The 27,682-nt window shown below is 50.4% G+C and overlaps 1 long non-coding RNA gene across 1 annotated transcript; it reads left to right on the plus strand.

Annotated features, from left to right (window-relative positions):
• LOC311594307 lies at positions 1–27,335 on the plus strand. The gene is made up of 3 exons (XR_014778040.1): positions 1–376; positions 24,946–25,021; positions 26,868–27,335. It is a non-coding gene; the product is annotated as an uncharacterized lncRNA (long non-coding RNA).
• The last annotated feature ends 347 nt before the right edge of the window (positions 27,336–27,682 follow it).

Raw genomic sequence — 27,682 nt, forward strand, 5'->3', positions numbered from 1 at the left:
TGTTCTTGGTTGCCAACTTGACCACACCAAGAATGAACTAAAAGCCAAGCAGCTGAGCACACTTATGAGGGATTTCTTTTTTCCTTCTTACTTAAATCATTTGAAAAGGGAAGACCCATTTTTCATTCAGGCTTTCTGAGGTGGGGAAACATACCTTTAACCTGGGCCACCCCCTTCTGATGGGAGCCTGTGTAAAGGACACTGAAGAAGGAAACTTGTTCTTTTTGTCTGCCTGCTATTGTTCTCGCTGGCAAGGGCTGTCCCCTCACCAGCGTTAGAGCACACGTCTTCAGGATTCTGGCATCTGCTGAAGACCGCCTGAGACCTTCAGCTTCATGGAGTGAACAACGGCTGGATTCTTGGAACTTCTCTATTGGTAAACAGCTCTCCTTGGACTAGCTGGATCACAGCCTGTAAGCCATTCTAATAAATCCCCTGTGTGTGTGTGTGTGTGTGTGTGTGTGTGTGTGTGTGTGTGTGTGTGTGTTCTGTCCTTCTAGAGAACCCTGACTAATATACTCCCCTAATTTGCTGTTGATCAGGAGTGTTTGATCATAGCAGGAAAAAAAAAAAAAAAAGAAGCCAGATAATACATGCAGTGTCTTGTGTGTGGCATCTGCATCCCTGTGTGTGATGGTGTGCTCCAGGGGATGTCAAGTGACCTGCTCTAACCCTATCCCTTATTTCCTTGAGACAGGGTCTGTGGGTGAACCTGGTGGTTCCCAGCAGGCCCATGAGCTTCTTGTATGCTTTCCCCATAGTGTTAGGGTTCTGCTACGTGCATAGTCATTCACAGGTTTTTTTTTAAAAATTGGATTCTGGGATTTGAGCGCAGGCCCTAGTGCTTGCAGAGTGAGCACTCCTACCTGCTGGGCTAGCTGCCCAGCCCCCACCCAAACCTTTTAAAACTTCTGCTCTTAAAACCATCATTTTTTTCCCTCTGTCATCCACCATAACAAACTGATCTATAAAAGGGGTTAAAAGTGTTACAAATAGCTCTTCTGGTCCTTCAAAGGCAAACTCCCCTCAAAGGAGAAGTGGTTTGTTTTCTTTTTCCTTGTACATTCATTTCTGGGACAGATGGCACCTCCAGGAATGGGTGACAACGAGGTTCAAGCTCCAAGGCTGGCCTCTGCCCTCAGCGTTCTCTGCTTTTATCTTCCTCCTCCCCAGGGTAGGACTCAGACACCAGATTTTGACAGGAGAACCAGTACCACAGACTGGCTCCAAAATTAGTTGGGGTTTTGTTGTTTGTTTGTTTTTCCTGATGTGGGAAACACGCCTGGGAAAAATCAACGTAAGGAACGTGTATTTGGCTCGTGGTCTGAGGTGCACAGTCTGTCACTGAGGGGAGGGCACAGCGATAAGAGAGGCCCTACTGTGGCAGCGTGGGTGTGGGGCAGCAGACATTGCATTCAGGATGGATGTGCCTATCTCTGGTCAGTCTCTGTGGAATCAGCCTCAGGCACACCTAAAACTGTGTCTCCTATGTGGTTCTAAGTCATATCAAGTTTACAGTCAAGGTTAACCACCATGTCTGCCCTTGTCAGCCTGACACATGAATGTCACCTTCAAGCCATAAAATTCCACCCCCCAATTCATTCCCCTAGGTTTATAGTCATTTAACAATTACTATCTCAAAATGCAAAATGCGTCCAGAGTAACATCAGAAGTCTCAGTAGTCATTACCAGTCCTGACACAGTTTAAAAGTCCAAAACTTTTTCAGAGACTCAAGATAATCTCTTACCCATGATCCCCTAAAAAAAAATCAATAAACAAGTGACATTGTAGCCTTGGTGTGTGTGTGTGTGTGTGTGTGTGTGTGTGTGTGTGTGTGTGTGTGTGTGTGTATAGTAGTGTTGAATAAACAAGGAAAGGTGGGGAGGGGCATAGTGAGGAGCAATGCAAACTGAAAGGCCACAGACAACAACCTGCAAATCACGCCCGGAGCCTGAGATGTGCAGTGGTATCATCTGGCTTCCGAGTGCCTAGAGTAGTCGTGACCTACCCTCCAGCTGTACCGAAGCTTTTCCCGGGTGAATATCCCACAGCCCGAAGCTAAGGCCCACACGCGAAGGCCCTGCTCCACTGGACCCATTTGATGTAGTAGTTACTGTTTCTATCTTCTTGCAGTGACAAGATAGCAAACAAAAGCAAATTAAGCAAGGGGTATTTGTTTTGGCTCATAGTTTGAGAGCACTGTTCGTGGAGGAGGTGGCCTGGCAGCCAGGTGTGGCTTTAGCTGTGGCAGCAGGCATGGGAACCGAATGGCCACATTGTACCTGTGATCAGAAAGCGCAGAGATGCGTGCGTGCACGCATGTGCTGTGTGGTCTCTCCTGGAGAGACAGGAACACGTATCTCTTCACCCCACATATGGTATTGATGACAGACCAAAGGATGAAATACATTCAAGTTCAACATGGTGGTCCAGTGAGTGTACTGCCTTACTTGTAGAAATATGAGTGAGGGCCCCTTACAAGGGAGCCACCTCCCTAGCACACCCACCCCAGCAGGGGCAATGACTTAGGAAGGCTGCAGCTCCTTGTCCAACCAGACACAGCTCCACCAGAGTCTCCTCTTCCCAGCACATTTTTCACCTATTTTATAACTTTGGGAAGATGTCCTGTGAATCTTAGAACTTACAGGAGTTTCCTAAGCCTTGTAAATTTATTTCCTGAGCTTTGGAGTCTCCCTTCTCCTTCTAAGAGAGTATTTCCGTTCAGGGAGACCTGTTATAGGATGTTTTTGCTTCCTCCTTTTCACGAATGGGTCACCACCCTCACCACCATGCTGGGTGTCTAACCCAGGCGGAGAGGGACGGGTCACCACCCTCACCACCATGTTGGATGTCTAACCCAGGTGGAGAGGGACGAGTCACCATCCTCATCACCATGCTAGGTGTCTAACCCATCTCCGCCTTACTTTCCTTTTCTGCAAAGCAGGATCATAGGTCCCCTTCTTGGTAGCCATAGTCTGTGAGTCTCAATTGCACCAGGTGCATGTGTGTCAGCCCTTATGGAGCAAGCCACCCTGGAGAGTAGAATGTGCTGCTTTGGTAAGGAGGCTGGCATCATTGTCTTCAGAGTGTGTGCAAAGAATGAGCACACAGCCTGAGGTGCATGGTAGATGGCCTGAGTGGGGACACACAGGGAACCCACATCAGCATCTCTGAGGAACTACTTCTAAAAGCCATGGGGCTGCCTTTAACGGGGTAGGCGTGCTGTAGCTCTCTGGTCCCCTAAAGGAGGTCTCCCTGCCAAGGGATATGAGTCAGGTCACCATCCCCCTTCCCTGCTTGTCCTTCCCTGGCTGTCCACTTCCCTGGGAGCAGAATCCAGCCTCCATTCTCCAGCCAGAGGCCCGACACTGCAGCCTTCCCATCTCCTCCCTGTTCTCCTCAGTCAATCCCACTGCCTGAGGCAGACTTTGCAGTAGCCCTTCCCTCCAGGTAAACCACGTCCTGGAGTAGCTCTCCTAGGCACTCACTCTTGAAGCCGTTGCTTCTCTGCCTGGTCACTCACCCAGCCTCCGTTCAGGACATGTCTGCCTTGCTCCCACCCTGTAGCAAGCCCTGTGCTGTCATGCAGGTCCATGGGGTCTGCACTCCTGCTCGTCCATGTGACCGTTTCAGGCAGTCCTCCTGTCTACCAGGGCACCTCAATGATGCCTCTCTCTGCCTGAAAGGCTCTTTTTATTTACCTGCCTCTGCTTTGTTCTATTTCATGAAACCCGTTCTTGATTCTTCTGTGTCATGCCCAGAAGGGCAAGCTGGCTTACATAGGAAAGGATGATGATTCTGCTGGGGGATCCCCAATAAGGAGCCACACAGAGTCACATGCAGGAGACACCTGCAGGGGTGGACTGAATGCAGAAGGCGTACACCGCTGTCCACAGGGCTCCGGAGAAAGGCAGTCCTGGCCATAGTCTCTGCCCTCCTGACCTCTGCTGTCTAGGGAGAGAAAACACCCACTGCCATTGGAGTCATTCTCTTTCCCGTCCCCAAGAGCAGTTAGACTGACACTACCCAGCCCCCAGGGAAGGCATGGGCCCGTGGTGAGCAAGCTGGTTGAGAACAGAGGCCAGTGGGGAAGCTGTACCCAGCACGGCCCCCACTGTCCGACGCTCAGTGGTGACTCATCCAGGCTCAGGCTTGAACACCCTCTGCACATTAATGAGGCTTTAGTGAGACAGAAACAGGGAGAGTGGGAAAAACAAGCTCGGGAACAATGTAAAAGCACCTATTCGCAAAAACCTGAGCACTCTGTACCCTCACCCTCATTTATCTACACACACACACACACACACACACACACACACACACACACACACACTATATTTGCTGTTCACACTCATACACACATGCTGCACTGTATATTCTCACACGCATACTCACATGCCCATTGGCACAGCACTTCTTGTACACACTCAAGCACACGCGCACACACACACACTGTACACTCAGTGTATGCTTTCATACACACACATGCACATGAGCACACTGTATTTTCTATGCATTTTTGCACATACCTTGTATTATGTATTCACACATAAGCATAAGCATACTGTCTTTCCTGTGCACATCCATGCACATATACATATATTATACACACACTGCAGGATTTAATGTACACACACACACACACACACACAAATACACTATACACAACACACTTGCTTCCGTCTCTAGGTTCCCAAACCTAAATCTGACAAGAACAACAACTTGCCCTGGCCATGTGTTCATACATAGCTCTCCAGGCACATCATGGAGGGGACACATTTTTGAAATTTTCATTTGAATTCATGCTTTTCTAGGTTAAAAAGACCTCTGATCTTTCTCTCAGTGACCTGGCCGTAGCCACTGTGAAGACTTCCATTCCAGTTCCAGCCAGGGGAGAAGAGGTGTAGGGAGGGAATCTGAATCGACACTGTCCCCAGCTCTACTAGAGCTGAGTCCTAAAGTCATATTCCCCTTGACCATGGGCCAGCTTGAAACTCTAACTCCCAGCACAGCACACCCACCCAACTTTTGGCTGCATTTCAGTTGCAGCCTTAGAGACTCTGAAACCGTAGCATGATCTTTCGTGTTTGAGTTGAGCGGTCCTGGGCCTAAGACTCATGTGTGGCTTGCTTCTCTGATATTCAGTGGTGGGATATGGTGAGGTGACCGAATGAACCTTGGTAGTTAAGTTTGGTTGTCACCTTTATGGGACTGACAAGTATCCAGAATTTAGTTTAAAAAAAAAAGTGCCTGGGCGGGTCTCTGAGGATGTTTCCAGTGTCAGATCATGAGGACTCAGTCTCGTTGGAGGTCTAATCCAGTGATGGCTGTAAAATATAAGTGGATTTTTTTGGGAGGTGGCCACGCTGGAATGCAGGCTGGTCTGAGGAAATAGGTCACTGGAAGTGTGTCTCCTTCAGGGCTCTACTTTGCCACAGCCCCTTTCTCTTATGGCTCCGCTCTGTTTCCTGTGCACAGTGTGAGCTGTCTTCTCTGCTTCCTGTTTCCACAGAGTGAACACCCCGTTTCTCTCAACATTCCCATCGCCATGGTCTTTATTTCACAGTGGCCCCCAAAAGCATGGTGCTACCTCAAGACAGTCAGAATATTTGGGAAATAGGAGCAAAATAAACCCTTTTTCTCCTTATGTTGCTGTGGTCAGGTGTTTTGTGACTGTAATAAAACAACTAATACAGAAAAATGGTATCAGGAACAGAGGTATTGCTGTGAATGGACAAAACCATGGCTTCTTAACCCTTTGGAGCACCTGTTACAGGGGGAGTTTGGGTCAGGTCACATGGTATGGAAGTTATTTCCACTCCCTGACAGAGGGCCATATAAGACAGAGAAACTCTCTTTGTTCTAGGATCCTGGAGGGAACCCATATGTCACCTTAGGGTTGCTCGTGGCTCTCTGTGGTGATGGCCTCTTCCTTGGTGCTCTCTCACTTTACACCGGCGACTCTCCTAGGAGCTAGTTATTGTGAAGGGTGATGTCAGGCCTGCAGTCTTCTATGAACCATCAGTAAGTTCCAAAACTGAAGCACCCAACTTCACCCATAGATTAATTCATGCAATGACTCCTAGGAGGTAAGGCTTAGTTCAAAGACACACGTCAATGGACAATGTGTCTCTGAAGGGCCCATCAGGGCTCCCACTCTCGGCTTCCTGGCTACTGCGAAGCAGTTAGTTTTGTGCTGCCACCTTACCCTCCACCATCATGTTTCCTCCTCACCAGAGGCCTAAAAACAATGGAGTCATCCCTCTCTGAACTGAAACCTGGGAAACCATGAGGCAAACAGCCTTTCTCCTTTAAGTTGTTTTCCTTGGGCATTTCGATATAACAGAGGATAGCACAAACTCTTACATAAACCAACACAACCTTAACTCCAACACAGCACAGCCTCACCAACCCCACTGCTAAGCCTAACGCTAACATTGACCCGACTGTCCAGATCACTGAAAGGAAACACAGAGGTAGTATGCTTCTCAAGGCCCTGACGGTTATACCTCCACCTCCCAGGACCAGCTGGAGCTGCCTCCCAGGCAGGGCTCCCACACAAATGTGGCTAGGTAAATAGCAAGCTCCTGTGTGCCTGGGCTGCTGGTGACCTCGTGCCCCTGTGCCTTTGCTTGGAAAAACCTTCCCAGCCAGGGTGACGGGCAGAACCTGTGGTCCAGCTTAGTTAGGAAGGGGGTGATCGTGGTGTGCCTGCATTTCCTCAAGTGGAAAGGGCAGCACAGAGGCTGAGAGGAGGCCTCTGAGGAGGAGGGAACAGGGACTTAGAGTTAATGTGAGGCCCTTCCACAAGACATGAAAATTGGGCTGTCACCAAGATGCTATTAGCCTGCCTCCTCCAATCTGTTCTGTCTTTTGAGTGGGGAGCGGGGGAGAGGAAACATCCAAATGAGCCGACCCCCAAGCCCAACATACTTCTCCACTGAGAGCATCAGAGATAGGGGCTCCAGATGCTGCAGCAGCTGGCGGTAGAGCTCTCTCCCAGCCCACAGCTCTTGTCTAATCGCTACCAAGTGCATATTGTACCTGTGCCCAACCTGCCCCTGGGAGGCTGGTGTGGGCCAAGCAGGGGCTCATGGGCATCAGTTCAGTTTGGGAACAGAGTATCAGGTGGGGGTCCAGGCAGGGGCCTGCCTCTCCCAGCTCTGACAACTGAGCTGTTTCTCTTTGCTTCTTTATGGATTTCACTGTCCTCTGGCAAGAGGGCCTCTGTAGAGAGGCCACAGGGCTCCTATAGTTCTCCAAAGTGGCCTGGGAAGACAGCTGTCCTCAGAAGTCTCTGCAAGTATCTGGGTTTTGAAACCGAGCTGGAAGGATGCTGGTGGAGCCAGCCCTGCCGGTCCACTGCCAGCTGGACAGGTCTTGGATGATGTCATTGGATTGGGAACCTAGAGCCTCACTGGGGCCTGGCCTGGGAGGCTCTGGCCTCATTCTGGCAGCTGCAAAAGATGAAAAACAGAACTGCAGGGAATCTCAGGGGCATCCTGGGGCCTTAATGCCACCAGTAGAAGGGCCATCGAGGCACAGATGGCCCCAGCTGGGGGAGTGAAATGCTAACCCTACTGTCACCACTATTCTCGGTCGTCTGTCCAGCTAGGAGATCATGACATCACTTCTCCCCGTGTCTCAGTTTCCTTCTCTGCAAGGTGAAAATGACTTCAGGACACACTCTGGTGATGCCCAGAGTCACTACCAATCCTCACAAAGCCCAAGTGTATCCAATGCTTGCCGTTCTTCCTGTAAGCATGAGGAAACTATGGCCTATGAGCTGGCACGGGGAGGCACACCTGTAACCCGAGCACTCTGCGGAGTGAGATGGGAGGACCTTGAGTTTGAAGTCAGTCTAGACAGATAGGTTTGTTTAGTTTAGTTTTTTTTTTAAAAATAAAACAACTGAGACCCATCTCGTGTCTCAGTGAAAATGTGGCCTCTTCCAAGTGCCTTGCTGGGCAGGAAGTCTTCAGCATCAATGCTCATCACGCCGTCTTCTTTCCTTCGTGGCTCAGCTCACATCTGTAATTACATGTTTATGTGTGCACACCTTTAATTGTGTGTATTTCCTTTCCCTGATGGTCTGCCCCCCGCTGGGGGGTGGAGCGTGGGCTGGGATTGACTCCTTGTGGTGCATTAGGGGGCCCAGTGCAGTAGCCTAGTAGAAACTCGTAAACATTGGTTGAAAATTAACATGGGAAGAGTGAAGGGGTTTTTTTGTTGTTGTTCGTTTTTTAGCTGTAGTTTGGTCAGTCAATGAGGGGGCGGGACACACCAACACAACCTCTGCTCTCCTGACTGTGCCTGGCCACCTGCCAAGGGTCTGACACCCACACCCCACACCCGAATTAGACAGGCTTGTGTGTTCTGGCTACGAGGATGGCCTCCCACCATCTGGCATGAGGGGCTTCAACCAAGCAACAGAGACCTGCAGAAACACTCTGCTAGGACGCTGGGAGGGGAGACTCCCAGAGGCCTGGAGGCCAAGAGCCTCTGGCCTATAGCTAACTACCTATGCTCCTGGTGTTCAGGTGTGAGGACCAGCATTGGCCATGGACCACCAGCTGTTTTGCCTCCAAGGTCAAAAATGGGGCAGTTTGAGCTGGTCTGGACTCTAGGGATTAGGGCAGTTAGCTTCAGAAGCTGCTTCTGCTTTGGCCCTGGCCTTCAGTTCCTGCCCTGGAGTGGGAGTGCCTTGCCATATTCTTCTATGTGTCATCTCTTCCAGTGACACCCTGCGCTGGCCCGGCAGCGGCGGCAGCCTTTATACCCACTCCTAACAATCTCTTCAGTGCTCATAGGGCTCAAACTTTGGAGAGTGTATCTAGGTGCTGGGGCGAAACTCGATGCTGCCTTTGGAGAATGCATTGCCCAGCCCACTCCACCTCCTGTGGCCATGGCCAGGGAAGGCATGTCTCAACTTGGGAACACCAGCTAGGCTTCATCTAAAGTTCCAGCCCACATGCTGGGTCTAGACAGATCCCGAAATATGATTAGTGAGTCGTCCTGTCACCTTAGTCCCGCCTCCTGCCAGGCCTTCGGCTCCGTGGCTAGAGACTCCCTATGGCGGCCTTCATTTTCGTACATCCCAATAGGCAGAGCTGCTTGCTTCGCTGATTCGTCCAAGGTACCACTTTTCGAAACACAGCAGTTGTAGTTTAATGAAACATGAAAAAGAAAAGCCTCTCCACATATCCACACCACAACCACTCCCCCCCCTCCCTCCCCCCCGTACAAAATAAATAAAATCATGGCACAGAGGAGCTGTAACAGGGAAGGTATGCCAGCCAACCAGAAAATGTCCAAGTCATTAGTGGGAAATAGAGGGGGAGAAGGGCGGAACCTTTGTAAATGACAGCAACTATGGCACTTGGCTAGAATCCAGGTGGGGACCATGGATGGGGGTGACATGTCCGTACCCAAATTCAATCTCCTGGAGATGACATGTGTCCCATATGTGCAGCATTCCAGGATTGAGAACTTGAATGAAATGCTTGCCACACATAACTAGTTTTGGGGTTTTGTTTTGTTTTGTTTTGTTTGTTTGTTTGGTAAGGAAACCAGATCCCATCAAATGAGACCAGACCAATCATGGCGTAGAGGAGCATGCAGAACTGCTCTGTCAGCACTGGGCAAACCTGTTACCCAGACGGAAATGACCTGATGTTAACATTTGTAGGCGGCGGTGCCACCTGGACAGACCTGGCTGGCCCCAGAAGGGGATTTTCCACACAAATTAGCTGCAGCAATTAAAGGTGTGTCACACGGGCCATTATGCTTGACAGCTACAGGGGTGAGGCCTGCTTCTGTGTGTGCCCCGTGGGTCCCAAATGTCCACTGTCCTCACCCCGGTTTTGTATGGTTTCGCTACAAACACAAACTGCCTCATGAGTTAGTTGATTGCCCCCACCAGATTCAAAAACGAGATTTACCAGGTTCCCCCCTGGCCAGAGAGGAGCAGATTCTGTATGCCTTTGGCTGAGAAGTGTGATGCCCAGCGCACAGTCAGAGACCAGTATACAGTCAGTATGCAAAGGAAGTGGGATGCCAAGCCTCTAGTCTCACCGTCTCTTTCTACACAATTCTGGTCCTTTCAAGGTTCCCCTCAAAGGACACTGACCACATCAGGTGCTTCTGTCCTCCCACAGGCCCACCTCATCACAGAATCAATATGAGCTCTGGAGCATTCTGTGAAGTCTACTCACTTTTCTCCTATCTGTGGAACACTCTCCTCAGGGCATGACATGAGTCACAGCGCCTGTGGTTACGGTACAAGATCCTAACCAGACATGGCCTATTAGCATAGGAAGGCAACTCATGTGGGACTAGAGCCCCCTTCCCCCCCCCCAATGTGGGACTAGAGCACCCCACCACACACAAAAAAAATAAGATCTTTAAATGTTTATTCTCTTCCTTTAAAATCATCCCTCCTTACCTTTCTGCGGGGACAGACAGGCCCAGATCATCGTGTAGAGAGAGTAAGCCATTGATTCCTAACTCACTGGGCACACGAGGAACATTTCCAGTAATCGCTCACACTTACTGAACTCACTGACTATACTCACCACACACACCAGCTCTTCTCACCTGCACAGGCTTGTCCACCATCCTACAGCTGGGCAGAGGCAGCTCTGACCTCCAGCATGGCGCTCCACAAGCCTTAACCATTGCTCTACGCCATTAGCTGTCAGCAACAGTATAGCAAAGCAACCGAGGGCCACAGAGCTGTCGCTCACGGTCCACTCAGTGGCCCATACACCTTGACCTTACCGTCTCTGGCAAAAAAGGAGTATAGACATTTCCCCCGCCCCCAACATCTGCCTCCATGAGGCTTGGGCCACCAGACACACTGTGCACTTCTTTAGGATGGTCCCAGACTGGCTAGATACAGAAAAACTGTTTGTGCCCCTCTGCAGAAACAGATTGTACCCTGAAGGGGTGACACAGCCCCACTCAGAGTATAGGCTCTTCCAGGTAGGCTTGTGCCTTCTTATTGACAGCCTGGGAGTTGATACTGCGTCCAGTGGCAGCTGTGATTTGAAGAGGTCACTTGAGTGGCAATGGTTCCATCTCCAATGAGCTCATCATGATTAGAAGGCCCAAGTCAGTCTTGTGATATTGATGGGTCACACATGCACTACAGTGTGTCTCTCTGGGCACCAGGCCATCCCCAAGTCAAATGTCTATGTGTGTATGTGTGCACTGATGTGGGGGAGAGTGGTTCCTAGTGCTAACACGCTGCTTTATTAGATTATCAGTGTTATGTTGATGTGTAGGCAACTCAACTAGCCTGCCTGCAGGGGCTTTTATGGGACTGACCATGTCCTATGTCATCACTTGTGTCAGGCCTGCCCACCACCTGGCACACACACACACACACACACACACACACACACACACACACACACACTCCCCCCTCTCTCATAATGGAGGTCCTTTAATTTCTCTCCTCTTTCCTCTTCCCCCACAATAAATCTCTTCATATCAGATCTGTTGTGGGGCATCCTCTATAATTTAAATACCACATCATTGTTGCTATGACTTGGCTGTCAGGGCTGTTTGTAGTTGGGCAAGCTCTTCCATCATAGAGAAAGTGGAGTATAGAGGGCACCAGGCAGGAAGTAGGCCTGTAGGCGGGGCTTGGGGTCCACACCCAGGCCTCAGGCTGGTAGACAGTCCTTATGAGGAGGGTAGAGAAGTAGAGAGGGGCGTGGATGGGCTGGGAAGTCATAGGTACAGTGGGAGATGAACGCATCTGGGCCAGCAGCGGCAGGACCAGGGAAGGAAGGGGCAGGTGCTGCCAAGCCCCAGCCATGGCCTCCTTGGTGTAGGTTACCCTGGTCTTCTAAGGGCCGTGAAGGATCAGGAGTGAGACTTTGACCTCCCCGGCACTGGTGAGGGTCATGGCTGGCCATTGTACTGGTTGACACTGGCTGGGCTGGGCCTCCACCAGTTAATGCTGGCTACAGCTGGTTGAACCGTTCATGTGGTTCACATAACAAGTCCACAGTCGGCAATTTGCTGTGGCTTAAACTGGTCATATTTACTATGCAAGCTGTGATTTTAAACAAGACACGACTTAATGCAAAATTACCACTGGGATCCCCATGTGTGAAAGTACTGAGCAAACTGGGTGCGACGCAGGTATTATTCAGAGAGGAATTTTCTTTGAGACAAAGTCCCTGAGAGGTCATGGGGATTTGTCCAGCCAAATAGAACCCTCTTGAAGAAAGGTTGCATCTTTACAGGTACAAAAAAAAATTAAACTCTTAAATGTTCCCCGGGCTTGTTTGTTTACTGATTATTTTTCAGGGTGGACTCCCATAAAGCCGATTCATGGGAGGCAGCTGTCCAGGCCATGTCTCTGCTTATCCATTTGAAGAACAAGGTGACTTCAGTCCAGATTGGGATCTTTGGATTTGTTCCCTGTGGCTTGTATTCATAGTTGTGAAGGGCTCTGGGGCATCAAACAGGCCTTCAAAAGACAGATGGGTCTGTTCCCTGTGGCTTGTACTCATGCTTGTAAAGGACTCTGGGGTGTCAAGCGGGCCTTCAAAACACTGACAGAGGAATATCACCTAGGAGACAGAAGTGCCGGGCAACGATCACAGGGTCCTAGAGGAAGCTGGTGGATAACTTGATTCACAACCGAACATATTAGAAATCACAGTATAACTTATAGACTCTCTTGTATGGAAGCAAATAACTATAGGAAGGGCACAGGGCTAGCCGACTGGCCCAGGTATGTCTTCGCAGTAGCCAGAGAAGGGTCAAAGAGGAAGCAGATGACCTACGACACCGCCGCAGAGGGGAGTGGTTCTGCTCCGTCTCCTCTGACCAATAAGAATCAGTTTTGTTTCCACATGCCAGCTCGATTCATTTCTGCTGGGAGTCAGAGGCAGCCCCAGCATATAGCTGCGCCTTCCCAGGCCTCGGCATCTAAGCACATGAAAGCAAATAAGACGAGGAGTCTTGAGATGCTCCCGGAAGCTTTCAGCATTCACAAGCCCCCCCCACCCCCCCCCCAGGTTCTGCAAGCAGTAAACATTGCTTGAGAGATGAGGGTCTTTGTGGGAGCCGCCCAGAAGTTGAGCACGGAGCTCCAAGAACATAGCTTCAAGGTGACCAGTCATACTGGGGTAGGCTCCTCGGTGACAGGACTGCCATTGAGTCACCCCAGCTCCGAGTTCATTGGTTCACCAAGCTAGACATAATGGGATCCGTCCTTTAGTTATCTGAGCTGAGTAGATATTCATTCCCACCACCCCAAGAAGCACCATACATCACACTCTCATCTCCACTCCTGTAAGAAACTTGAAGCTGGCCAGAGCAGAGAAGCCAGCAGTGTCTTATCTGCATCCAGAGCTTGAAGCCAGGTCCCCAGACCTAGCTCATAGGGTCACACTGTACAAACAGGAGGTGAGGATCGGCCTGAGCCTCCGTTCTCTCTCAGTCTGACTTGGGACCCAAGACGTTTCAAGTGTGAATAAAGTTCTCTGTGCATCTAGCTATCCAGGGAAGAGGCCCAGCGCGCCCAGCTCTGACTCCGCCCACTCCTCCGCTGACCCTGCCCCCGCAGGCAGTGATTTACCAATGAAAATGCAGCATGCTGTTGCACTGGTCTCCAGATGAACAAATGTGCAGAAGTATATCCCAAGTGTTTGGTGGGATAGACTCATGTCAGGGCTCTGTCTTTATCGGAAGCTGGAATAAGGCTAACATTCTGCATTTACCCTCTTCTGTCTCCAGACGATGCGATGCGCACCCCCAGAGAACAAAACCTCTCCCAGTGGCTTCTGTGTTCTCAGAGGAGCTCTCACTGGGCAGATTCTTATGGCTCCCGGATGGGCAGCCTCGGCTATGCGGTCCTGGTCTCTGCATGAAGATACCCTCACAGGACAGCCTTACTAGCTGTATGACCAGGCTTACCACCAGCTCACACAGGTGGTAGCTCAGGAGTTGAAGCTCAGGGGAGCACGGTGGTTGAGAAGTTCTCTGAGAGTCTGGTGGAGGAGACTCAGGGGGCGGCCGAATCCTGGGCAGAGCTTGTGCCCCGGGCAGCCCTTCCCGGTAAGCTGGGGCCATCTGGGCTTAGATGTAAACACCTGGCATCTGTGGAGCGGGAAATGGCCCTCCCCGGGGGGTGGGGGTGGCTGCTTCCCGCCTTCGGTGGCCATATGGCCAGCAGAACAGGGAGCTGGGGCCGTGGGGAGACAAGCCAGATGCCTTCTCAGGGGCGGTAGGCAGCTATGGGTTGTGTTCGCTCCAGTCTGGAGCCTGGGCTCTTTCTGGGAAGGTGAATGCATGCATGGAAGTGGGCGCGCCCCCAGAGCCGGCTGCAGCCCTCAGGCTGTTTCATCTCAAAGAACCCTCAGGTTCTGAAGGAATCTAATTAAGTTTCCTTCACCTCCATTCCCACCCCACCCCACATGTATCTTGTATGAGATTTAATTGCCCGCTAAGCAGAGCACATCCCTGGCCAGGTGCCCATCTAGTGGCAGGGGTTGCACTTGGGGGATGCTGGGATCCTGGGGTGTCCTCTGGGAGGACACTGGAGCATCAAGGGGAGTCTCTCCAGTAACATGAAGTGTGGGTCTCCTCCCAGGAACACTCTTCTCAGGAGCCATCTCTCTCCTGGCACCCAGAGGGACCCTGTAAGGCCAGAAAACTCCTTTGAGCAGCTGCGAGACCTCAGTATGTCTGCTTTGGTTTTCTAACGTGGGCAGATCAGGCATTGCTCCTTCCCCCAATCTCCAGGACTACCATGGCTCCTGTGTTTAGGAACCTTACTCTAGGTTCTGTGGGCTGGAGGGACTTCTCGGGGAATGGACTAAGGAAAGTCGAACAGCCAGAGGGGTGAAGAGCTAGACTCGGGGTCCTGATGCAAATGTCTAGTGTGCCTTCAGGTCCCCACCCCCAACAAGTGCAGGCATCCCCTTATAGATAAGGAAGTAGGCTCAGAAGAGGGGGTCACGTGACCAGGGGCAGCTGTCTCTCAAGGGCGCTCTGAGGAAATGACGACATAAATGGGAATTGCCAGACTCTAAAATGGCTCCCCAGAGCTTTCTGCCCGGGTTCACAGACAGCCTCTGTTTTCTCCTCTTGTGCCCCAGCAGGCTGGCCTGAGTAGGTGTTTGTAGAGTGACAGTATGAAGTGTCACACAAGTGAAGATCATAAAAGATGCCTCAGTTTCTACCTGGCTTCGGTTAAAAACAAAAACAAAAAACAAAGCAAGCAAACGAACAAGCAAAAACCCTCTCTCAGGGAGAGGCAGCAGCAACGCTGTGGGGGTGCTCAGGCAGTTCCCTGTAAGTCCACCCAGGAGGATCAGGAACCTCTTGCCAACAGTCCGAAGGGGACGCATAGATGTATGCAAGGGGGCACAGCTCTTTAGGCAACAGCAAACCTATCTGAATCCAGACTGCAAACTCCCAAGAGATCCCCCAAACCAGGACGCCCCACCCCCCACTCCAGGGGAGCTGCGCCTGATGCACCGTCCACAGGAACTGGGTGTGATAATAAATGTGTCTCGTTTTAATTGCTAGGCTTGGGAGCCATTTGTTTTGTGGCCACAGACAATTAATACTTCTAGCCCGGATTGGGAGGGAATGATAGCCAAGCACACACCTAATAGTACAGATGTCCAGAATGCATGAGGAGGCCTCTCAGCACAGTAATCAAAATAAACAACTGGAGGGAGTGGACTAGAGATTTGAACCAGCATTTCACAGAAGATATATGAATAGACAATAAACATATGCTTAGTATCGTTAGTCATTTGAGAAATGCAAATTAAAACTATATTGAGATATATCTGCCTATTAGATTTGGACAAAATAATTTAAATCTGACAACGCTGGGCTGACAAAGAAGTAAAACCATCCGGAACCCTCATTTGCTGCAGGTGCAAATATAAAATGGTGAAGACACTTTGGAAGACAGTTTGGCAGCTTCCTGTAAATGCACAAATCTCACAAGCCAGCAAATCCACCCACAGGTACTTGCCGGAGATAAATGAAAACCGATGTTCATATCCAAGAGTTACGCTTATCGTTACTAACATTTCCCATGGCTGGGGGGGAAATCTGACAATGGCAACCTACAAAAGAAGGGTTTGAGAGAACAGTCCGTCATGGCGTGAGGGCTTGGCGGCTGCTCAGGGGACGGAGCTGACCTCCATTTCACCTTTGCGTTCAGTCCAGAGCCCCAGCCCACGGATCGGTTGGTCTCCCTTTTCAGTTAAAGCTCTCTGGAAGTCCTCTCCCTGACAAGCCCAAGGTGTGTCTCCTGGGTGAGTCTAAATTTCATCAAGGTAACAACATTAACCGACACATACATAAATGCTTTTTAAAAGCCTTTTTGTAATTGCCCAGTCTGGAAATCAACCGAACGTGCTTTAACCAATCGTGGCATGCCCTTACAGGAGAGGCCACTATTATCAAAAGTGCATAGGTTCTAACACACAAAGCCATGTGGACATCAGATTCTTTCTACTCAGTGAACAAAGCCACACTCAGGAAAACCTATGCTGCACCATCCCATTGCCATGTCATGCTAGGAAGGGCAAAATTATATTGGTCGAAGAGGGCTGGGAGAGTACTCGCAGCCAGGACACTGTTTCTTACCTTGATTGTAGCACTCGGTCAAAATCCATGTAACTGTGTCTACAAAAGGTCAATTTTAAATGACTTAGAACTTAATAAACCTGGCTTTAGATCAACGTTTTAGGAAGAGTCTTGAGACCATCCAACAAGGAAGGGACAGCTTATTCATCAGGTGATGGGTGCAGGGACTACTGGCAATATTATGAAGTTGGACCCCTCCCTCACACCGTGTACAAGGTCAGTTCAAAGTCAAGGATCTTTAACTTAGAGGCAAATCCTCATAGCCTTGGTTTGGCTGAAGGCTGTCTGAGAAAATGCCACAAGCATGAGTTGAAAAAGAGAAGACAGAAAATTAGATCTCTTCAGAGTTAAAAACAAAACAAAACAAAAAAAAACCTCTAACCACATCAGGTATGGCATATTCCTAAGATCCTAGCCCTGGGAAGGCTTCATGAAACAGGAGGATGGCATGTTTGAGACCAGCCTAATACATAGTATGCTCATTTGTAATAAAGAAAACAAAAGATGAAAGTGCCCTTTCAAAGAATATAGCCACCGGAAAAACTGAAGAGAGGGTGGGCAGAGTGGGAGGAAGTGTTTGCAGACACGCTTAGTCATTTGAGAACTCCAAATTAAAACTGTATTGAATTCTCTCCATGCAAAATCCATAGAGAGGCCTCACGACTCAAAAAAGAACTCAATTCAAAACAGGCAAAGGGTCTAAGTGACATGTCCCCGTGGAGGACAGATGGCTGGCCAGCATGTAGGTGAGGAGATGGTCTCCACTGTCCCTGGAAATGCCAGTACCGAGTAGAATGAGACAGCCTATGCCAGCCACTGGGACAGCAGCGGTCCTAGCACAGCCAGCAGTAAAAAGGGCTGGCTCCTAGAGCAAGGGGACTGAAAACAGGCTGCTGCCTTGGTCCACAGTTGGCCAGGCTTCATATGATTAAGTGGTCATCCCATGGCCCAGCCATCCCAGCTCAGGTACACACAGACTCAAGAGAAATGAAAACATGATGTCCACACAGAACCTGGTACACAAAAGCTTGTAGCAACGTTAGTCCCAAAGGCCGAAAACAGCCCACATTCCCACCAGCAGACAAGAGAGTGGATGTGCAGGATCCTTCCAAGCTACAGCACAGCCCCCTCTGCAAACATCAAAAGGGACAGAGTGCTGGCCACCTGCCCCAACACCATGGACCCCTAAAACGCTACCCAAGTGAAAGGAACCAGGAGCAGCTGGCCACAGACTGTGTGATCCTGAGCCAATGAAAGTACAGAGGAGAGAAGCACAGAGATCATAGGTAGATTTGGGGTTGCTTAGGGCTGAGCTGGGGGATGGGAGCGCGATGCTGAAGATGATAGGATTTTTTTTTTTTTTGAGGCAATGAAAATGTATTAAAGCTGACTCTGGTGACGGGTGCACAGATCTGCAAATATATTAAAAACCATTGACTCATGCAAGTTCAAATGGGTAAGCCGTATAGTATGTAAATTATGTGTCAGTGGGGCCTATTCCATAAAGAAAGAAAGGAAAGGGAGGGAGGGAAGAGAAGGAGGCGGGTAAGGGGGAGATGGAGGAAGTGGGGGCACTGGCGAGGGATTGCTGGAGCAGTACCCCCAGTGTGGCGAGGCTGCTGTGCTCATGGGTGACTGCTGAGCCCCCAGACAAGCCTGCGTCTTCCTGGCTAAAAAAAAACCATCTTTCTTTTAAAAGTTTATTTTATTATACAGGGCTAAGTAAGGCCATCTTCAAGCAAGTGTTTAATGTACTCTGAGCATGCTCCTTCGTGCCCTCCGCCCTCTCCTTCCCCTGCCTCTGGCCCCTTTGTCTCCCTGGCTGGTTTTATGTCCACTTCCATGATATATATATATATACGTATGTGATTTTATCTGTCTATAAACTCTAGGATTCACAAATGAGAGAAAACATATGAGATTTGTCTTTCTGGGGCTGGCTTAATTTGCCTGATATGATCATCTGCAGTTGCATCTATTCTCCTGCACATGACAGACGTCATTCTTCTGTCATGTCTCCTGGCTAGGAGGGATAAAAAAAAACAACAGTGTGTGTACAGAACACACTTTCTTCATCCTCCTCTGTCACTGAGCGCCGACGTTGGTTCCGTAGTTTAGCTTCCACGATTTGCTTCGCAATAAACAATTTACTTTCAAGACAGACAGAGGCTGGCCATTTCCTATCTCAAGCTGCCCTAAAGCTAACCATCCTCCTGCCTTAGCCTCCTCAGTACCACGATCATAGACTTGCACCCCCCACACCCAGTCAAAAGACCGTCGTCATGGTGGTATCTTTCAAGGTCTTTGCTGCCTACATCCGGAAGACTGAATTTGGACCAGCCATAGACAGAACAGTCCTCAGGTGGCCTCAGGCGTAGGGTGGCAACAATAGAGAAGCCACCAGCACCTTCTGCGCCCAGCTGGCCCATTGACTACTGGGGTTCTGCCTCGCTTTCACCTAACTGCTGGCTTCCCAGGGGCACAGCAGGCCCTGAGCTCTCAGGGCAAGAACTAGGTCACCTGTTTGTTATTTTTCCTGCTTGACAAAGAAGAACAGGGCCAGCTGTGAGAGCTGGAGGCCAGACCGAGCCCAGGAGAAAAGACATCTTCATCACCATGCGTGCCCTGCAGGAGGTTGGCTGGAGGACCAGACTGCCTAGAACCAGGGTGCTCATGAGAGTACCCCAGTAGGTCACCCAAAAACCTGTTAGTCAGGGGAGTTCTTAGGCCTCGTCCCAAACCCTTAGGACAGAGGAGATGAAAAAAAGAGAAGCGCCTTGAGGGGCTCTCTACCTGTTGACAGACAGCAGCTCCTTACATTCTTGGACCTCTCAGTTTCACCTGAGTACACATGTGTATGAAGGCACACATAGAACAGAAACTGAAGCCCCAGGTTCACAAGCGGCCTCCGTCACTGTCGCCATACCACATGGGTTTGGAAGAATAAACAAGTTTGACATTTAGGAGGAGGGGCCTGCCCACAGGTGGTATTTAAAGGAGGCCAGGGCATCTGTGAGGAGGTTGCCTGACACCTGGGTTGGGGCACAGACTTTTATTTTGAATATGATACATTTTTGGATGCTTCTAAGAAATCCATTAGACAGTAGGGTTGCTGGGATACTTTGTTGTTTGAATGAATGAATGAATGAATGAATGAATGAGTAAGTAGGTAGGTAGGCTGACAAAGGCTAAGGTCTATTTGGGCTGGGAGGATGGTTAAGTTTGTAAAGTGCCAGGCATGATAGTGCACAATTGTAATCTCATTGTTGGGGGAGGGTGCGGTTGAGGCAGGAGGATGCCTGGGACTTGTTGGCTGTCCAGTTTAGCTTAATTGGTGAGCTTCAGGCCTGAGACCCTGTTTCTAAAGATGGTACCCAAGGTTTTCCTCTGGCCTACAACACACACACACACACACACACACACACACAGGCACACCTGCACATGTACTACACGCGGGCACGGTGGGGAGGGGGCTGAGAGAGTGTGCGAGTGAGAGACTGAGAGACAGAGAAGGGGAAAGGATAGGGAGACGGATACGTAGAAAGAAAAAGACCCTTGTTCCCTGAAGAGCTAGCTCTTTCTGAAGTAATGGCCTTCACGTGCTTGGCATGTAACCGATCCCTCCCACCTCCTTCTCTTGCCCGGGAGATGGAACTCCTGCAAAGATGAACTCAGACATGGTTCTCTGCCCAGCCGAATGGAAACATGGGCTTCCACCCTCAACGTGTCAGTGTGCTGGCTCCAAAGGGGGACCATGGCTGCCTGGAAGAGCTGTGGACAGATCCTAGGGTTCCAGCTGCATCCCCAAGCCAACAAGCTGAGTTATGAGAGGAGTGAGGGGCCCCGGGGAAGCTTGGAGGTCACCCACGAAGACATTGGAACATTTGTTTTCCAGCCCCAGCCTCAGCGTTCAACTGCATAGTACACTTAATCCAACATGAAATACTGCGTGTTGAATCCCCGCCCTGGTGGCAACCCTCCTGGCTCCCTGTAGCACCTTCTCCCACTGTTATGGGTGTGTGTGGCTGTGGGTGATGGCCAGCCTTTCCTGTGGTAGCATTCTGGTCTGTGCTGGGACACGGGTGGGAGTGGGAACCCGAAGCATGCTCCCCTCCACTCTGCCAGTGAAGCAGAGAGGCGGGCTGCAGACACGTCCCTGAGAGAGGGAGCTAATTGGCGTGGGAGGGCAGGCCGGGAGGGAGGCTTCTCAGATTATCCAGGCTGCTGAGGACGAAGGCGCTGGGCGGCAGAAGGAGCCCCCAACTTCAGCCTATTAAGTTATTACGGCTGATTGCATTGGAGGGGCCTCGGCTGCAGGCCCCTCGCTGGCAGCGCTCCGGTGATTTTTCTGGGAAAGGCTGGGAGGGAGGCAGCCCCGCCCTGCGCCCTCTCCACAGAGGCCAGAGGAGCCTGGTGAATTATTCTGCTGACATCTTGGTATGCCCATCTGCAGTCTTTTTCCAGGCTCTTGTTCTCAGTGGGCCCCTCGCATGGGGGCTGAGCTGGGGTTCTTTACATATTGGCCCCATCTGTGGCAAAGGAGGGGAGGACAAGGTGAAAGTTAAGACTGCAGAGAGTTAGGACTCTCCATTGGTCTCTACATGGGTACTTTACCCTCAGGGTGTGTGTGTGTGTGTGTGTGTGTGTGTGTGTGTGTGTGTGTGTCTGTGTGTGTGTGTGTCTGTGGTAGGGGGATGCTGCCTGCCAGCTGGGAGGTGAAGGCCCCAGAATTTCCGAGTGATGTTTCATACATAGCAACGCTGTCTTTATTTAGGTTGTATGTTTACATCGAGGGCTCTATGGGTGTCTCATATTACAGATTTGGCTGCTACAACTGACCCAAAATAATCAAGTACTTAGTAACACAGAAATGGGTGGTTCTCACTTCCCAGGCAGCTGGAGCATCTCTGAAGTCTTTGGAGACCCCACTCGCCTCCACTTATTCCTCTACAGCCACTGTAGCAGCTTGTATTTCAACATACAAAATGGCTGCTCTGACTCCCTACCATGACATCTGTATTCCAGCAGAGAGAAGGAATAAAGGAACAGTGAGGGCTCTGGCCACTTCCCTTTGAGAAAGTAGTTTAGAAATGGCCCATAGTATGTTGTTTCCCATCACTCAGAACCAAATCTACCTATCACCCCATGGAGCTGCAAGGGAAGCTGGGTCCTTATTTTGGATGATCACATGTCTAGGTCTATCCTGTTAGCATAGAAGGGGAAAATAAAAGATGAGGTAAAAAGCCAAGCTTCTATCCCCTGCCTTTCCTAGGTATGTGCTTGGGCTGTGAGGAACACACACACACACACACACACACACACACACACACACACACACACACACCCCACTTTCCTTCTCTCAACATTCAGGGCTATATGTAAGTCTTTTCCTCCAAGCAGACTTTGTTAATCAGTGCCAATCATTGGCCAACTGGTCCACTGCCTCTTCCATCCCTCTTCCTGTATCTCAGCTACTGTGAGACACGTTATAGCTATGGCTATTGTGGGGCTCCCACAGCGGGTTGTTTTTTGACCCAGGGACCCCATTCCCACATCTTACAACTTTCGAGCAAGCTCATCATGGACTGACCCTCACCCTACTTGCTGCTCTGGAGCTCTCACAGCCCTGGGCTTTGCTGGACTGCTTAAGATGTTGAGCAGATAGGGGCAGTAGGTGACACACCCCTGGCCCACTTGCTCTGTTGAGGGTCAGGTAGTAAACCCCACTGGCTTTGCAACCAGGGTGCCTGTTGAAAACTACTCAACTGTCACCATAGCATAAGACGTATGTAAATGAGCAGGCACGCTGGGTGTGTGTGTGCCAATAAAACTTTATTCAACAAAAGCAGGCGTAGGCCTGCTGTAGCTAGCTAGAAGGGCAATGTTAGAGAAACCTTTAGAAGAACGTCCTGTCCTGGAATGAGATCAAGAGCTGAAGGTGGCCGCATTATGGACAGGCAGGAAGACGGTGGCAGGGTGCTCAGCACACAGGCCTCAGGTAGGCCTGCTTTGAGACTAGCTTGGTTCAGGCCTCCTATCCACAGGAAAGGGGCACACAAGGGCTGTGACTGAGTCACACACGGCCACTTTCTGCCCATGGTTGATGGGTAGATGTCAATCTGAGTTTGCTTTAGAATTGGAGGTCAGTTTTATCTTTTGCTTTGTCTCAAGCTGAGGGCACATTTGACAAGAGGTGGCAAGCAGGGGAGGCTGACAGTATGAAGCCCTGACTGGCCAGCCAGGGGGGAGAGGCGGCAGGGAGGGGGACAGCTTTCCAAGACCTGAAGGGACCATTCTCTATGTAGTGACCCTTTAGGGCCTTGCCTTACCCTACTGTCTTCTCTCTGCTAGGGATTCCTATGCTGTGTTCTGAGACCTTGTTTTCCAGAAGGAGGGGCCTTTACTAGGCTCAGGGAGAATGGAGAATACTTGAATTTTCCACACTGCTGGCAAAACACATTAACCTTTAAGCAGAGATAATGGCTTTGTCTTCAAACGATCGTATGGATTAACCCTGGACAGGCTCTTTAAGAAGGACAGAGGCCTAAAAGCACACCTTCTGGGCACAAAAGACAAGAGCAAGCATACAAACTGGCAGGGCCCTCTCATTTGTTTGGCAGAGGCTCATGGACGCGCAAGTCCTCACTCAGTAAATACCCAGAGTGTCCCGAAAGGAGGCGCTCCTGCAGAACAAAGTCAAGCACGTCCACTCGGGACCAGCGACAGTGCAGTGAGGGTGGGCTGGTGGCCCCTGTCCTCTGGATCAAGTGGATCTTTCTGAGACCCCAGGAAGGCTCCTTCCTCCCTAAGATGCTGTGTGCACCGCTGTTCTTAAACAGAGCTCATGCTGGAGAGACCAGCACCATCCACACTCTTCCAGAATAGTTTTTCGCTTGCAGTGATGAGTAAGGAACCTGGAGTCCTGGGCACACCTGACAAAGTGCTATGACCCCAGCCCACAGATTAGCATAGTAAAGGTACTGAGAAGCTTTGTTCAAAAGAAGTCTCTCTCTCTCTCTCTCTCTCTCTCTCTCTCTCTCTCTCTCTCTCTCTCTCTCTCTCTCTGTGTGTGTGTGTGTGTGTGTGTGTGTGTGTGTGTGTCTGTCTGTCTGTCTCTATCTCACACAGAGAGAGAGAGAGAGAGAGAGAGAGAGAGAGAGAGAGAGAGAGAGAGAGAGAGAGAATCATTTGGGAACACCAGTAAATCTCTAGCAGAATGGCTGGCCCATGGGGTGTGTCGGAACATGTAGCCTATACCTTCTCCAAGATCATCTGAAGCACAGACAAGCCCAGCACTTGTGATCTGTTCCCCAGTTCCCCACATGCACCCCTTCCTCCAGCCAGCCATCAGCACAGATGTCTGAGGCCAAATGTCTCGGGAGATGGGCAGGAAGTGGCCTCTTTTGCTTTTGCTTGACTTCCGGATGGCAGGGAAGCTAGCGGTCCCCATGGGGTAGGGAATATAAAAGACACCTGCATGATGTCCCTAAACATCAAATGCCTGATTTCCAAAGATGCTCTTTGAAAATAATTACAGGGCAATTTAAAAAACCTTCCAAAAAACCATCAACATTTAGGCATCAGGGAGTGAAAGAGAGGGCTGAGAGGAGGGGGAAACAGCAAGGATGGGTAGCCAAGCTGGGGCAGCAGCTGTCCCTCCCATGTTCCTTCCTCACTCAGCCGACATCTGGAAGGAACATCCTGGGAGCCGAGCACTGGGAATCAGCGACCGGGCTGAACATGACCTGGCCAACTCCCAGACAGCTGAGGGACAGGATGTCCCCCTACGACCCAAAAGGAGGATTACAGCTGCCTGAAGCCACTCTCAGAGACTGGCCCAGAGCCACAGAGTCTGAAGATGCAACAAGGGACCTGTGCTCATTCCCCCCGCTCCCCATCCACGCCAAGCTCTCCCCTACTGAACCAGCATACAGACAAGTTTTAGACATGACGGATCCCATTAGGAAACTCATGACATGCCCGGGAGCTAATGATGTGGCAGAGGGCAAACTAAATGCTTGCAATGGCTGCTAAGATGGAGAAAAGGTCCGACAAGGAGGACAGAGGGGATGGTGGTAATGTGGTAACGGGGGTTGTCTCGTCTGTGACCGGGGTGTCCTTTCCCACCTCTCACCCCAGGGCTGGCTGATTTCATCAGGGCCAGCCAGATCACAGCTAATGAGCCTAAGTCCGTACTCCTGGCTTCCCAAAGCTGCTCTAGGCAAAGCCCCTTCTCCCCCAACACGCCACCCCCATGCACACACACACTTTTAGAAAGCACTAGGGCCTCACCCTGTCCAACTCCTCAGGGAGCCAGAAGCCTGTTGGAACAGAACACTTGATCCACTGATCCCAGAGCCGCTGACTGGACCATGAGACCAGCAGGTAGGTAGTGAGAACGGCCCAGGCAGGGCTTTGTGCAGCACCAAACCTCTGCCTCTTGTTTACCCACCCAGCTCCTTTCTCACTTTCAGAGCCCCCAGGGAACCCACAGTGGTGGTGGCAGCAAGGGTGCACTGCAGTACAGTGGTCTTTCCCAACTGAATTTGCTTGAGTTCTCTGTCTGTTATAACAAAGGCACAGCAGCTCAGAACAGTCTTGTTCACTCATAGCTGATATTTGCCAACAGGCTGAGAATTGATTGGCTCACACCTCTAGAGGCCAAAAGTCCTAAAATGTGGGTATGAGGGAGGGGACCAGAAGAACTGCTACAGGCCTTGGCTCACAGCCCCACTACTACCTGTACAATTAGCAGAGACTTCCAGTCTCTCTCTGACTCTCTCTACCTCTGTATCTGTCTCTCTCATCCCCCCCTCCTTCCCTCCTGCCTTCTCCTCATTAAGACTCTGGTGACTGCAATGGATCCATGTATATAATCCAAGCTCTTTTCTTCCACGTCACTGGCACCTAAATTCTTTACCTTCCTTTTAGTCATGGATAGGAGTATTTTGCCTGCATGTCTGTCTGTACACCCCTGTTATGCCTACAGAAGGCAGAGAGAGACTTCAGATCCTCTGGAACTGGAGTTACAGATGGCTGTGGCTGCCATGTGGGTGTTTCCTCTGGGAGCAGCTGGTGCTCTTAACCACTGAGCCATCTTTGTAGCCCCATAATCCCTTGTTTTAATACACATATGATGTTCCCAGCAGGACAATGGCCAACCATTGCCTGACGCTGGATCATTCATTCATCCCATAGGCATTAAATTTTTTTCTTTAAATTTGTTCGTTCTACATCCCGACTGTAGTCTCCTCCAGGTTCCACCCTCCCTCCCTTGTCCCCCCTCCCCCTCCCCTAGTCCTCAGAAAAGGGGAGCCCTCCTCCCCTATCATCTGACCTCAGCCTATCAAGTCTCATCTGTACTGCTTGCATCTTCTTCCTCTGTGGCCTGGCAAGCCCATCCCGACAGGGAGAGGCAATCAACGCGTGGGCACGAGAGTCCATGTCAGAGGTAGCCCTTACTCCCTACATTATGGGACCCACAAGGAGACTGTGCTGTCTATCGACTACACCTGAGCAGGGATTCTAGGACCCCTAGAATGCACCCCTAGGTGCATGGTGTAGCACCACACCACATCCCCGCTGCAGCCCCGGATTTGTTGCTTCCATTGGTCTCCTTGTGGAGCTCCTGTCCCCTCCAGGTCCTTCTATCCCCCAACTCTTCCATAAGACTCCCTGCGCTTCACCTCAAAGGTTGGAAATCTTGACATGTGCAGGCAAATGGATGGAACTAGAAACGATCATCTTGAGTGAGGTGACCCAGACCCAGAAAGACACACATGGTATATACTCACTTATAAGTGGATATTAGCCACACAATACAGGATAACTACAGTACAATACACAGACTTAAGGAAGCTAAATAACAAGGAGGACCCTAGGGAGAAAGCTTAATCCTCATTCAAAAGGACAAATAGAATAGAATAGGCACTACAAGTGGTTGAAGAGAAAGAACAGGACGGGAGCCTACCATGAGGTCCCCTGAAAGACTCCACCCAGTGGGGGATCAAAGCAGATGCTGAGACTCACAGCCATAAGAATTGTCTCAAAGTCTGCTGTTACTATTTAGGGCTGAGGGTACATATCAAGTGATGTCTTTTGGAAGGGACAGGAGACAGAGGTGTGACAACGGCCTTCCGAGAGGAACCTCCTGAGTGCTGTGTCTGGTGTCACCTTGTGGGGCACCCTGACTGCTGGTCACCTTCACTGTTTGTCATTATTGTTCTTCTAGGGTCATCGGAGGCAGTACCTGTGGCTGAGAGGAACACCGTGGGTATACGCGTGAGCAAGCTAAGAGGTTCAGCCCTTCTAGTGGGCCACCCTGGCTTGTTGCCTCCGCCCTTGGGCACCCTGATGGAATGCAGACACAAGGATCTGTTGTTTCTGCTCCCCATCCACATAGATGCTGCTGTGCTCACACAATGGTCAGCTGCCACCACGCCCTTTGCCTAGCGACCTAGATGGAACAGATGCTACCTAGTGGGCTGTAGTGAGTCTGTGATTAACTCCCTGCCCCCCCCACATATTCCTATGTCCAGGGTCTTGACTGATGCCTTTATGTAATGAAAAATGGTGCTTTCCCAGTTTTCTCTCAAGGCTGGACCCCCCTCCTCCCTTCCACCTCTCTCGCTCTGTCCCAGGACTGCAGAGGAATCCCCCATGCCCAAATCTCTCTGCAGATACCTGGAATAAAGAGATACTTGACCTGGTTCTCTGACCATTTTACATTCATCCACTCATGAAACATGTTCCACCCAGCTTCATCTGACACCTGCAGTCCAGATATGAGGCAGTCGATAAAAACCAAGAAGATAGAGTACCTGGGTTTGAGGTATCTTCAGCAAAGGAAGATAACAGATGTCCATTTGTTGATCTCCTAAAGGCTTCTCTTGGCCTCAGGGAAAATACATGTGAACCAAAGTGCCCTAAACTGAGCTGCGTAGTTGGTTGAAATGTGTTCTGCCAACCAGTCAGCTTTTGAGTTGCTCGGAGCACGTGGCATTGCTGGGGCATGGAGACACCACACCCTAAAGGTCAGAGAGTTTC

Source organism: Acomys minous, assembly GCF_964271855.1.
Source record: "Acomys minous genome assembly, chromosome: 3".
Classification (NCBI taxonomy): domain Eukaryota; kingdom Metazoa; phylum Chordata; class Mammalia; order Rodentia; family Muridae; genus Acomys; species Acomys minous.